Here is a 14831-nt window from a genome sequence, read left to right on the forward strand (position 1 = left end):
ATGTACCGCAGACTTGCCAAGGCCTTTTCTCAGGTTTTATCATTGCTGACAATAGAGCCAGTGTTGTGAGAACCACGTGTGTTGGCCAATTCCCACATGTCACGCTTTGTTCTCTGCCTGAACCTGCTCCTACATGACTTTAGGACGAATGCTATTTATTTTTGTTGTTATTCTTCAATGCAATTTGGCAGAAATGCAGAAATTCTGCAATCGTTTAGTCAGCCTCTGCAATTCTTGTGAAATTCTTCCAGGAGGGCAAGAAAAAGAACATTTCTGTGCTAAGATGAAAACACCTAAGTGACGCATAATTGACCTTGACAGTTTGTATTGTGGAGAAAATTGTTGTGGATAATCGCGAGACACGATGCCTTGCCTCGAACTGGGGACACGAGCACACAAAGGGGTGCGAGACGCTGGAGATTAGGAAGCGCGTCTGCTCCATCTAACTTCCTCAGCTAATATTGTTTGCGTGGTCATTATGGCCAAGGCTCTGTGCTGGGCCCTCTGAGGACGGACAAGGGCATATGAGACAAAGGGCCTTTCGTGAGCGGGCCACGCGAGAAACCGATGAGTCGACTTTAGGCACTGTGGACATGAGCAGGGAAAAATGGATAGCACCCCGTTCACCTAGGGTCTAGTCCAATCTCTGACACTAACCTGTGACCTCAGATAAGTCTCTTTACTTTGTGCCCCTATGCCTCACCCGTAGTCTCTACAATCAAATTTGGGAATAATCTCTAAATTAAGTGGACCAGTGTGTTGGGTTTTCCTAGAACAGGAGGGTCTGGCTTAGCTAGGTCCAGGACCCCACTACCGGTCCTCCCACTGATTCGGTTTCCTCTTACTCTGTCGTGAATATTCAAGATCTACCTGGAGTCCCCAGGTGTCTAAGGATAAAAGTTGGGTTGTGGTAGCTTTCTTCAAGCACATCCCATTTGGAGGATAAAACTGCTTTCCAAATACATTCAGTTTTTATACACCCTCCAACTATTGAGGTCAGTGACATCACTGCAACAAAGTCCTAATACCTCATAGCTCACGCGTCACTTAAAATGTATTGTTATTACTCCGTTTATATCTACAGAGCTACTATTATGTCGTGAAACTCAAGGTCTGGAAAAACCACACGGACGACTTTACAGATAATGTCCCCTGAGGGCCTGCCATCGGTGAGGGTGCTGTTCCAGAGCCTCTACTCTGTCCCCAGGCCGGGGCCACTTTGTACAGAAAGGCATGCCGTGAGCAAGAAAAGGGGTCCAGGATTACATTCTATATGTGGTTAACAAGTCCCCTCCCAACCCCTCAGCGGTGTAGCTGGAAAGACACAGAGGAAGTATATATTTCTGACACCACTGACCAAAAATGAGGGCCAGCAATTAAATTTATTCCAGAAGCTGGGAGAAGTTCTGAACAACCGGAAGAGAGCTGGAGCTAAAGCTCCCAGCTGTCAAAGAGCAGGCAAACCAGCTCAGAAATAGGAGAGGCCCTGAGATTGGCCCTCTGCTGTGGGTCATGAATCTGACACGGAGGGATGTGGCGAGGCCTCCAGAGTGCTGGAATTCTCCCGCCCCACCGACACTTCTCCTTCTCCATCCGTTCAAGGCCTCAGCTTGCAGAAAGCAACGGAGAGCAGAAGTGGATTCATGGTAAGCCATCACATTTGGGGGGGTGTAGACCCTAAGGGTAAAATACTACAAGCAGAAACGGGGACAGGAAGAGCCTGGATAGCAGTACGTTCTCTCTTGGCCTTTCCAGAAAAAGTTTGGCATCCCTGCCGTATATTATAATTAGGGGCGCCTGGGTGACTTTAGCATGTTAAATGTCTCTTGATTTGGGCTCAGGTCACGATTTCACAGTTCATGAGTTTGAGCCCCGTGTTGGATCGGTGACGGCAGCATGGAGCCTGCTTGGGATTCTCTGTCTCCCTGTCTCCCAAGGCCAGGGTGTGAGAGGGCATCCCTACAGAATGAGATAATGGGGAAGGGGTGAGAGGGCAGGAAGCAGGACAGGGACATGAGGTTCCGGAGCCCAGCGAAAACAGAAGAGAGATGCCGTACCTGCTCTGTCATTTCCCCATGGGTCGATAAACCCAGTTTGCAAATACTGGAAATACTGAAATCATTTCTTTGTCCCTCAAGATGGTGGCGTAGGCAAGCATCTTCATGCAGATGCCACATGGGGTGGATACTCAGAAAAGTCATCTTCTTCTTCTCTCTCGACTTCAGGTTGTGCGAACCCAGAGAAAGTATGTATGACTCACTGTTGCAAATACTACAGGGGGAAAATACTAGTTATATATTTGTCTTCCTCCTCAGTTGAAAGAAAGGTCACCAACAATTCTTTTCCGACATGAGTGAGATGGTTTGAAATAATCAGCCCCTGTTTAAAAAAAAAAAAAAAAAGATTTTCAGACAAATAAAATATTTAAGCCATAAGGTTGGAATGTAAAACAATATCACCAAGATAAAAGAAAATGCCTGTTTATATAGAAAACAGACTTGATATTTTCAATGAGAAAAAAACAGCATTCAAAGGGATTTTAATATGCCTCCGAAGGCAATGTACCCAAAAAGTGTGTGTGTGTTTTTATCCTTTCATGTACTCTTTTCAACATCCAAGCACTAGGCTCCCAAAGGTCACATGCGATCTGATTAAGTGGAAGCAAAGAAAAGGAAAGAGGTCACCGATAGAGCTCACGGAGAATACCTGATGCTGAATGGGCCAGTGCACAGAGAAATCTTGTTAAAGCGGTGACCCAGTTTGGGTCCTTTCTGGGTGCTTAATTTGGAGTCTTCAAATCTATTAGCCTCATTAAAATCGCCACACATTCAAAAGTCTCTGTAGCAGGAGTCACGGATGCAGACCAGCACGAGAGTCGAGGAATGGTCACTGTCTGTGGCATAATAATGGGGGTCGGTCCTGGGTACTCCACATTCAGAAATCGTAGCAGTGAGTTAGTGGAGTTCACAGCCAGCTTACGCATTTCTAGCCAGCTTAGCTAGAGGTAAAGAGATCCCAGAGTTCAAGGATGGCAAGGATCACAGTGATTTTCAAACTTCATTTTTAAAAAAATTTGTTTTAATCCTGATTTGTTTTTGAGAGAGAGAGACAGAGCACAAGTGGGGAGGAACAGAGAGAGAGAGAGAGAAAGAGAGAATCCGAAGCAGGGTCCAGGCTCCGAGCTGTCGGCACAGAGCCCGACACGGGGCTCGAACTCACGAACCGTGAGACCATGACCTGAGCCGGAGTCAGACGCTGAACCGACTGAGCCACCCGGGCACCCTCAAACTTTATTTTTTTCAAAATGAAATGTTATAAAGAAAAGCATGCATGCATTCACTAATTCATTGTAACAAATATTTACGAAATACCTACTTTGCACTGGAAACAGGATGGCACACCAGAAGAGTTCCTATCTTGTAGAAATTTATAAAATCCAGATACACCAGCGAGTTACTGTGAAATAAGGAGAGGTGGCAAGTTTCCAGGACAGACCTGGAAGTGTATTTGTGCTACACTTGGGCTTTGTGTCATACTCTAAAAATTACCGGACTAGAGCATGAATGCTAACCTAATGAAAGAAGGAGGGAAGGAAGGAAGGAAGGAAGAAAGAAGGAAGGAAGGAAGGAAGGAAGGAAGGAAGGGAAAGAAAGAAAGAAAGAAAGAAAGAAAGAAAGAAAGAAAGAGAAAGAAAGAAAGAAAGAAAGAAAGAAAAGGAAGAGGACAAAAGAAAGAGAGAAAGAAAGAAAGAAAGAAAGAAAGAAAGAAAGAAAGAAAGAAAAGAAAGAGAAAGAAAAAAGAAAGAGAGAGAGAAAGAAAGAAAGAGGACGAAAGAAAGAAAGAAAGGGAAGACAGAAAAAAGAGAGAGAAAGAAAGAGGACAAAATAAAGAAAGAAAGAGAAAGAAAGAAAGAGAAGGAAGAGAAAGAAAAAAGAAAGAGAGAGAGAAAGAAAGAAAGAGGACAAAAGAAAGAAAGAAAGAAAGAGAAGAGAGAAAAAAGAGAGAGAAAGAAAGAGGACAAAAGAAAGAAAGAAAGAGAAGGAAGAGAAAGAAAAAAGAGAGAAAGAAAGAAAGAGGACAAAAGAAAGAAAGAAAGAAAGAAAGAAAGAAAGAAAGAAAGAAAAGGAAGAGAGGAAAAAAGAGAGAGAAAGAAAGAGAAAGAAAAAGAAAGAAAGAAAGGAAAGGAAAGGAAGAGAGAAAAAAGAGAGAAAGAAAGAAAGAAAGAGGACGAAAGAAAGAAAAAGAAAGAAAGAGAAAGAAAGGAAAGGAAGAGAGAGGAAAAAGGGAGAGAAAGAGAAAGAGGGAAGGAAATCCTCAAAGTGACCACCGTAGGAGTAGTGAGAAAATAGCATGGTGAACATGTAACCAGAAAACAAGGGCAACACGTTCTTACTAGTTGCTTTGCAATTATGCACATGCAGTTTCTTCCCAAAATACAAACTTCTGGATTAATGGCAGATCCAGCGACAATGATGAGTTCCCGGAGCCAGTGAGTTAGTAAACGGTGCAGGGCATTTTGGATGGTTCGCCCCACGGATGGTATTTCCTTTACAACTCACTCTGGCTTGAGCTTAAAAGCCTACTGTGTTTTAAAAATGTTCAAGAGTGTCCGCGAAGGTGTTGGACGGAATTCCAGTTCTAACATTCCATCGCTTTGTGAGCTTCGAACATTCCACTGCTTTTGTGATCCCGGTTCCCGGTTTCCACTCTCCAAGAAGGCAAGACAGATTTTTATTTGCATTCGTCTGGACAATGCGTGTGCTTTAAAGTTTCCATACCTCTCTACCACTGCTTGTGAACTGTGAAGTGTCTGGGGCCTTCGGCGATTACCTGCATCTACAGGGCCGCGCTTCTGGTTGAAAACGGAGAAAAGCTTCCAACAGAGATCAGAGGGCAAATGGGGTGATTTTGAAACTGCACAGGTCTTCTTATTACAAACTCCTTGGGAAAGAGTAGGGGCCAGGGAAGTGGAGAAACCAGGGGCCGGCCGAAATTAGGCAAGGGGGAGGAGGTGGAAATCAAATCTATTTAAATTTCACGAAATCAGAATATATCAAGCCGACCCAGCCACCACTGGCGTCGCTCGGATTCCATTCTGAGACTTAGTCATTAATATTTAGCATTTTTGGTGATTATTTTATAGACATGATGTCATTGTTTCACGGTGTTTTACTAATCACCAATGACTCAGTTGCCAGAGAGCAAAGTTACAATGTAGTGATGTTATGAGTGGAAAATGTTGCCATTGGGGTGGGGGTGGGGGTGGGGAGAGAGAAGTTCAGATTAAGTTCAAGGCGCTCGGCTTGGATTTTTCTGGGTGAACCGAATCTAGACTTCTCCGGGGGCGGGGGGGGGGGGGTGTTCCACATCTTAGAACCACATTGAAAAGCTCCCCGTTTTCTGGTTGCAAAAATACCCATAAAAGTTAAAGCTTCTGCAATGGGAATCTTGGGGAAAGGGAATAAAACCACAGACATTCCAGCAAAAACAACCTTCTTCTTTTTCGACAACTCCGGGTGTAGACATTCCTTAGGTTTATGGCCGCGAGGCAGACCAAGCCGGCAGAGGGGCCGGCAGGACCCCTCGGTCCTTCTGAGTCCCGCGAGCTGGCAACAGCTGCTCCCGGACACGTACCTCCCCCGGGGGGCGGGGGTGACGGATGGGCCCTCCGCCGGGGAGGACCCAGCCCCACGCAGACGAGGCTCCACGAGGAGGTGACACGCATTTGTGATCTGAGGCTCCACGTGGAGCCGCCAGGGCGCGCGTGATGGATGGAGACAGACTCCGCGAACATTCTGGGATGTGGAAGCCTCGGGCCTCGGGATGGACCTTTGCTTCGGGGCCTCCGCCCTTTCCCCTCCTTCGTCCAAAACCTGGGGGCCGCTTTCAACTTACTCACCTGGTGTCAGCCCTGCCTTAGCGGGTCCAATGAAGAGCGTGATCAAAGACTCTCTCCTCAACAGGACTGCTCCAGGCGAACGGTGGAGCGGTGGGGAGACTGACAATCTGTGGCCCCTGAGGAGAAATCGATGCCTTGAACTGCTGCAGGAGGAGAAGCACAGCCTCATGCGGCCCTTTGTTTCTGTGTTGGGAAGACGACGCCGTTTCTCCCCCTTTTCCCAGCACCGGGGGGGCCGGGGATAGTTCACTCTACTGGATGTTCTCTCTGGTCTGGGGCAGGACACGCAGGACAGTTGGAAGAGTGCTGTAGATCCGTAGGGGCCTGTAACTGAGAAATAGTTGGCTCCGATCTTTCCGAGGGACACACTTGAGTAGCGATCACGGAAATCCTCTGAAATCAGACAAACAGCAACCACCCGGGGACTTGTGCCTCAAGAACCCCCTCCTTTCAGATGTTGGCAATTGTGAGAAGCAGGTACGTGGCGTTAGGTTTAGCGTGATGCATGCTTGGAAATGGAATCATTTAAACCGCACCCCCCCACCCCCACCCCACTGCCCAGCCTGGTAACCATACCGCCAACTGAAGCCACTGTGAGAGTGACAAAAACACACAGTGCAAAGTCTCTGTGTATCACTAACGAGGCATAATACTGTTTATTCCTCGGGAATAATACGACTTATTCCTCAAACTTCACACGGCTAACAAGAAGAAGGCCTTGGATACATCACGGATATTTCTGGACCAAATGTGACTGAGAGAAGTCAAGCATTCTGAGTAACTGGGCAGCTGGAAAATACTAAAGAGACAATGGGTATGAAACAAAGATGTTTTTCACAACACACACACACACACACACACACACACACACACACAACATACATCCCACATTTCAAAAGAATCTCTTAAATGGGAAAAATAATTTAAAAGAATCTATTATATCGGAATAAGTAGTATTTTCTCATTTCAAAGCACAGAAGCAGAACGGGTCACAGAACTTGGTAAAAGATAATAGATGAACACAAATAAAATCCTTTGGCTGAAATGGTAGCTAGAGACCCTCACCCTGCCACTCCTTCTCCGTGATCCTTGGCGGCTTTTGCAGAATTGGGTTTTGTGTTTCTGGGTCTCTCATAGCTTCTTACAAATGGCCTGTGAGTTGAACTTCTGAGTGGAAGTCTTCCTAATTTTTTATCTATTGCGTTTGTTTCTGGAGGGTCCCACAGTGAGGCAACTAAGGCATCTGCCTGCGGCACAAGATTTCGGTGACGCCAACACACTCGGTAATCAAGGAACACATTTTAATGCAATATTTAAAAAATTAAAATTAAGGCGAAAGCATCGTAAGTAATGAACAAAGCGTCCAAATTTTAGTTTTTAATTTTTGTCGTGTTTTTTGTTTTGAAACACAGAGAGCCAGGGAGGCAGAGAGCACGTGGGGGGAGGGGCAGAGAGAGGGAGACAGAGAATCCCAAGCAGGCTCCACGTTGTCAGTGCAGAGCCCGATGGGGGGCTGGAGCCCACAGTGCGCAGGATCATGACCTGAACCGACTGAGCCACCCCAGCGCCCCGCAAAGGTCCAAATTTTAAATAAAGACACCATCCACTCCTGTACCGAGAGAACCAGGCTCTCAATCCGCACCTAGTTCAGCCCCTGCTTGTTAAAAATACTCGGGCTTGTTGGTCGGCCGATACGATCACCAGTTGTATTGGCCAACCCCAATCACCCACAGACATAATTTTCATGTTTTTGCATGTTTTGAAGCAAGGAATTCCAAGGAAGAAGGGAGGGAGGGAAGGAGGGCAGGAAGGGTGCAAGAGATTCAAGAACATTACAAGTAGCTATTTTAGAGGAATTTTGCAAACTTCCTTTCATTAGCATTATTTTCCAGTCTCCCCTCCGTACCCCTCAATGAAGGTGCTAAATAAACAACAACCCGATAAAGGTGCCTTAGCCAAGACATACGAGTTTTCATTCAATCCCGATCTTAAGATAATGCAGGAAAAGAGGGGTTAAATGTGAGTGACAGGTAAGGGAAAGGAGACTCTGTTGTCATCTACTGCCTTTCTGTAAGCCCTTTATCTATCAGACGGTCTTGGGGCTCGTGGACCCTGAGAGTCGTTCATACCTGCTCCGAGAGAAGTACTCTTGGTACTCTCGACATAATAATTTCCATTTCAAAATCAGGACTTCCAGAAAATGCGAATATGAAGAGGTCAGCTTAGTCACGAGCGGTGATGGAAAAGTTTTTGTCTGATGATGCTGTAAACGTTGGAGGGCTTTGGCACGCAGTGAATTTTGAGATGTTTAAATTTCACAAATGTCTACAACTCAGGCACATGAAGTTATAAGCAGGGTGAATTGTTCCATCAACTGGAGCATGTCAAGGGGCAGCCCAAGCGAGGGGAAGCAAAGGCCAAGCCATGTCAGCATTTGAAAACCCCCACTGGCCGGTCTGATCCTATCAGGTGCCCCAAGACCATCTGCCGTCTTCCTGTGCCTCTCAGCCCCATGTTACATCCCTGGCTTTGTGTGCAGCCTGTGAAATGTGCTCCTTCCAAAGCTCATCCAGATGAAGGATCATTTTTCAAATACCATGTACGTTTGACACGTGCAGCAAATGCCAGCTTGAAAAGCAGATATCAGCAGGAGACGGCATTCCGCACTTAGAGACAGAGAAAGGGACTGAAGGAGAACAAAATCTTACTCTCTGCTAAGAAGCACGTTAGGTTCAGAACGGTAATTGAAACTCTTTGCTGGTAAGTCCAACGGGGCTCTTACGTGAAAGGTAACGCCAGCTCTGGCTGTATTTTTTGCTCTGGTGCACAGTTCGGATTCTATGAAAATTCACATATTGAGATTGGTGGGCAGGAAACTGTAGTGATGGTTATGACAGTTCCTTGTCCCACCCAGGCTGCTTCTCACCAGGGACTGGCACACGTAGAGGAGTACTTCCGAAGCGGTGCAACGTCGTAGAATTCTAATTATACTGATTATTAGATGTCTTACTATGGACAGACTATTTCAAATCTTTTTCTCTCTCTTTTTTTTTTTTTTTTTGAGAGAGAGAGAGAGAGAGCATGGGCAGGGGAGGGGCCCCAGGAAAGAGAGAGAATCTCAAGCAGGCTCTACATCCGGCGTGGAGACCAATGCAGGGTTCGATCCTGCAAACCTTGGATCATGACCTGAGCCAAAATCAAGAGCCGGGCGCTCAACCAACTGAGCTGCTCACACATCCCTCTCCTTTAAAAACAAATAAATAAAAGAGGTCAGAGTGGAAGTGAGCCAAAGCATAAGAGACTCTTAAAAACTGAGAACAAACTGAGGGTTGATGGGGGGTGGGTGAAGGGTATTGAGGAAGGCACCTTTTGGGATGAGCACTGGGTGTTGTATGGAAACCAATTTGACAATAAACTTCATATATTGAAAAAAATAAAAAATAAAAATAAATAAATAAATAAATAAATAAATAAATAAATAAATAAAAATAAAAATAAATAAATAAATAAACGAACACATGGACTTGTACGAGTCTGCCTAAGTATAACTGAACGAATACTATGAAATTGCACAGATAATTTCTTTCTTCGCTGCTAGGTACTCTCACAGCTTTGAATGATTCAAAGCTCTTGAAACTTTTCATTTGAAGTCCTGAGACTTTTAATTTGTTACAGACCAATAGGAGAGCTAGAACCATTTACTAGAACAACAGTGGACTGATACCATATCTCCAAGAAAGCAAGTAACACCCAGCAAAAGAGGAAAGAGTCAAAGCACACAGTGAAAATATTCTACCTCACTATGTAAATAAAGACATTCAAATTCAGAGGAAACCTGCTTTTTTTTTCACTTGTAAAACTGAAAGCTGTAGTTTACAGATATGACTCAATGCTGATGGATGGATGATGAAGTTAGAATCTCATTAAATATTGCTGAGGCAATGTTTTACGCAAACTTTGGAAAACATTCTGAAAATACGTATCAGGAAACTTAACATTTTCTTACCTTTTCCACTCTTGGGAATATAAGAGGATAATCCGTAATCACACTTTGAATTGAAAACACATATTCAACTCGCAAATAATCTAAACCATGTATGTAAAAAAAAAAAAAAAAAAAGGAAGAATGGAAATTTGTGTTCCATATTCACAAAGTAGCTAAGTAACTTTTATCTCCTTCTACCTGAGAATAATATTCTGCATTCATAAAAAAGGTGTGAACATTTACGCACAAATTTATTTGATCCCAGTACACAAAATCCAATAAGCAATACAGTCATGATGATGTTTAAATATGCAAAAGAGATCTGTTAAGAAAGAACATCAAAATATTTACAGTTTGTCTCCGCAGGTGGTGAAAAACCGGACTGTTTCTGGTTTCATGATTATAATACTTGGGGAAAGTTAAATTTTTTAACACATTAAAAAAAAAACACCCACAGAAATTCGTAGGCCCAACAATCACATACTGATGGAATAGGCGTGTATTTTCTGTATGATTAGTGAAAACATTTAACTAAAAACATTTCTCTAATTTTACGTTTTCCCTGAAAGGTTGATTGATGAAGTTTCCTATGATCCTGAGAATTTCACACTGGTCTTTGGATTCATGTTAAGATCCTAAAAAATAGAAATTTTAGTAGCATCAACTCGCTCTGAAGAAAGAATGCCTAATGGGGCCTTAGCAGGTCTGTAGAGTGACCCCCGTAACAGGCTCCAGCGGGCTCTGGGGCCTAACATGCCTAACGTAGGTTCTGTTTGGGACTGTTGCCTGATCACGCTCCCTCCTTCGGACTCGGGTCCCACAGCCCCTCACTCAGCAGACGTGCTCTTTGTCATCTGTGGCAAATCATACGGTGGGAACAAGGTGCACCATAAAAAGTACAATAGGAATCCCGATTGTCAAAGGGACGTGGGTCGATCTCCCCGAGATCTCTGGCATCTGTTCTCTTGGTTTTCCTCTCTTTCTCATCCTTTTTCTCTGTTTCTCTCTCCTTCTATCTCCCCTTATCTCTCTCCTCTCCTCTCTCTCTCTCTCTTTCTGTTTCTTTCAGTCTCTGTCTGAACGCTTTAAGTCTTCTCCTAAGTATCTCACTAATTCCTATTTTTCTGCATCAAGAAAGGCTTTAAAGTGTGGGCACAGCATTCTTTCAAACTTGCTTTATAGTTAACTCCTTGCTATGTGGTATTTTTAAAGACAGCATATTATAAGTTTATGTCTACATGCAAAATTAGTTGAAAGATCTGGAATGGATTTGCTAACATCCAAATTTATATATTCATACTTATTTTTAGTAGCTGCTAAATCTAGCCCCACAGTCTTAATCTAATTCTAGTCCCATATGCCTTTTTCACGCCAGGTGCTGGATTACAAGTTCTGAGGGCAAACACCAGGCTCGATGTTTTTCTACGACCCTAACCCTCCCCTATATTTAGCTCTGTCTCGGCAAGTTAGAGACAGCCGTGTAGTCATCCATCAAATCCTCGGATACCTTCTAGGCGATGTTGTAGGTACCGGGACACAGTGGTCGGGAATCAGGCAGCGTTTGTGCTCTTGCCGAGATTATATTTCCGTGAGTGGGAACTGGGAACAAACAACCCAGTAGGCAGGGAGCGAGTGCGGTGGTCATGTCCCAGGGCTGTGCTGAGATTTACAAGAAGGGGATAGGAGAGGGGCAGTCGGCTGGTGGAGATTGGAAAGAATTCTCGGTGGTGATGTTTACAGTGGAACAGGAGGGACAGGGAGGGCCCTCACGTGTGCACATTGCTACGAAGAGAATATCAGGCCAAGCGGAGAAGGTCAGGTGCAGTCCTGATGAGGTCAAGGAGCAGGAGACACTGGCAAACAGAAGTGAAGCCATTCTGTTTAGAGCTTAGCGTGGAACGAGGAAAGTGGTGTAACGGGAGTCAGGGCGAGTAAGGTAACAGCTCACGAAGACCTTTGTAACGATGTGCTCAGAATCCCCGGAAATTTCTCGCTGCAACATTAATTAGCTATTGGAGTTTGGGAAACACAGTTACCCTCTGTGAGACTCAAGATCCCCCCTCCCCCCGACCCCGTCTTGGAAATCATGATATCTATCTTGCATAATTGTACATGTTCAGTGATACGAAATGTATGGAAGTGTCTCATGCAGTGCCTTACATTTACCAGAAGATCAACTTAAGTTGGACATGACTTTTTTTCCCATGACGGTAAAGTATTTTCTGGCAGCTGGAAGGTAAGCTGAGTACAATGACTGTAGTGTAAGAAGAAAGACAGAGAAAGTAGGTGTTCAATAAAGATCAACTACATAAGCAGACCAAGGGCAGACCTACTGAAACACCAGGACCAGGGTGAGTTAATTCTTTTCCTCCTTTTTAAATAAGAGAAAATGACGATAAAGCAAAGACCATTTGTGTGCACAGTGAAGAGAAGAAAACATTCTTTTTTTTTTTTTTCAAATTACCCCTCAGCAGAATGACCCATGGCAGAAAGTGCAAGTCCTTTATAATCATAAACCTTATTGGTGTGTTAATATATCCATCTTGGAAGACTCTATTTTGTGAGCAAATGAGTTCTTATGTGAATCATGAATATAAATATGGACTAAATTAGATAGCTGCTAAATTTCAATTCTCTCTTGTGCACAGGGTAGGGGCAATTCTTTAAGCACGTAGCAGGGAATACTTGGGCTTTGGGCTATATCTTTCTCACTTCCCAGGATTTCGTGTGGCAGTGAAGGAAGCCAAGCCTCCGGTAAGCCAGATGGCCACTGACTGTCCAGCACTAGGTCAGTGAGCTCCTCAGAGCCATGGCCCTCAGACTGGTGTGGACACCTCAGCATCTGTTCCCATGATTCATCTTTATATGAGCCTTTTTACTCAAACATGAAAGGGTCTTTTCCTCCTGGTACTGTTTTATTAAGAGCAGGGGTGTAGTACTTCAAACCACAAAGGTCCATAGCGACTTGGATGTTGAGAAGACTCAGGCAGCTTCCACAGCCACCGCAGGTTTAGAGAAGAACGGTAAGTGCCAGGAAAATTCTAGAAAAAATGAGGAGACTAGCCCCAGCAGACAGCAAACTATATTACAAAGCTACAGAAATTAAAATATTCTGAAACTGAACTAAATAAAGAATCCAGCACCGGTATTAAATAGCAAGTAATAACTTACATTTGATAAAGGGGACATTTAATACCAGTGGGGGGAAATCTGGCTTATTCAAAAATGGGATTTATCGTGTCACTCCCTCGTCAAAATAAACTCCAGATGAATCTTTAAGCACTTAAACATGAACCATAAAAGTGCTAAAATGAATCATGAAAGAATTTTTTTTATAATCTTGGAAAGGGAAGCTTTTATAAACATGACACAAATCCAGAAGCCTTTGAAAACATTAAAATTGAAAAGCAATCTGCATGGCACTGAATGCCATTAATGAAGTATTAGCTATACCAAAAACCTGGTGAGACAAGATATGGCTTTTATTTCCCTCATGAAAAAGCTCCTGGAAATTCTTTTTTAAACAAGCAAGGCCCAAGAAAACAAAACAAAAAACATAACACAGAGATTACAAAAAGAGAAGTACAAATGGGCTCAAAGGTATAAAAAGGTGATCAACTTCCCTCATATCAGAAGAAACACAAATTAGAACTGTAACATGTTATTCTCAGATTAGCAAAACTCCAAAAGTGTTGTCCTTCCCAAGGACATGGGAAGATAACACAAGGACATGGGAAGATCGAACATGTTATTCTCAGATTAGCAAAACTCCCAAAATTTGATAATACAAGGACTTGGGAAGATTGAACTTTCCATTCATTGTCAACGGGAAGAGAAAAATACAGCCTCTGGGAAGTACACTTTGGTTGCAGCTCCTGAAATTCAAAATGCACATTCTCTGTGACCAGAGAATTCTGGTTCCAGGCATTTGTGCTACTGAGATTTTCCTCATAAATAACATACACCCAAGAAAAATCACAGCATCATTTTTTTACATACCGAAAGATTGGAAACAAGCTAAATATTCAATAGGGGACTAGTAAAGAAAGGAAAATTAGTACATCTGTGAAAGGCATTTTATGCAGCCATGAGGAAGAGACAGCTGGTTTGGAATGATCTTGAAGGTCTTGGAAGGGAACAGAACAAAGGTGCAGAACTATAGGAATTGGAGTTCACCATCTACAGTAAAGGAGGAACAGGTATCCAAATGTGTTTGCATATGCCTAGAATATTCCTGAAAGTGTGGGAGACAGACCTGCAATTGTGCTGAGCTCAGGGAGCTAAGCTGGATGCCTAAGGTTACGGGTGGGGGGAGGATTATTTCACTCTATTCTGTTTACTACCCACGGGATTGTGTACAAAATACATTAAGTACATGTCCCCTAAGTTAATGGATTTTAAAATAGCCAGCATGTTTCTAAAGCTTTGTAAGAACATCCTCCTACTCTTCACATTGTTCCTGGGGGCCTCCCCGGATCAGATAACCCCATTCTCTGTGTGCAACTGAATATCAACCTAACTGCCAACGAGTGGTACTTTTCTCAGTACAAACTGACCGTGCAGTTTGAGAGCCCTCAAACATACACCATCGTCTTTGCTTGAGTCCGGTCCGTTCTGCCATAACGTTTTGCACACTAAGACTTTTCTCCCAGTATGGCTGTTCCGTAACTGTGATGTCCCTGTAAGAGTACTCACCGTGGGCACGGCATGGGCCCTGAATCTATCTGGCTTTGGTATTATCTAATCCGCTTGCTAATTCTGTGTCCTTGAGCAAATGGTTATGATTAATAACTCATATTATGGAGACAGCAGAAGTACCAAGCTGCGGAAAGTTAGAGTATTGTACCCTTACCTCCTTCCACGGGTCAGAGTGGCTTACGTACTCTTTTGACTTGGGTTTGGCTCTCTGACGTGTCTTTTCCGGTTACTGAGCATGGGTGACGGAAG

The 14831-nt window shown here is 43.8% G+C and overlaps 1 long non-coding RNA gene across 1 annotated transcript; it reads right to left on the bottom strand.

Moving 5' to 3' along the window:
* Positions 1–275: 275 nt before the first annotated feature.
* LOC131498546 (uncharacterized) lies at positions 276–4650 on the bottom strand. The gene is made up of 4 exons (XR_009255472.1): positions 4394–4650; positions 2707–2998; positions 2058–2379; positions 276–585 (listed from the first exon to the last, which is right to left on the bottom strand). It is a non-coding gene; the product is annotated as an uncharacterized LOC131498546 (long non-coding RNA).
* Between the last annotated feature and the right edge of the window lie 10181 nt (positions 4651–14831).

Source organism: Neofelis nebulosa, chromosome 1, assembly GCF_028018385.1.
Source record: "Neofelis nebulosa isolate mNeoNeb1 chromosome 1, mNeoNeb1.pri, whole genome shotgun sequence".
Classification (NCBI taxonomy): domain Eukaryota; kingdom Metazoa; phylum Chordata; class Mammalia; order Carnivora; family Felidae; genus Neofelis; species Neofelis nebulosa.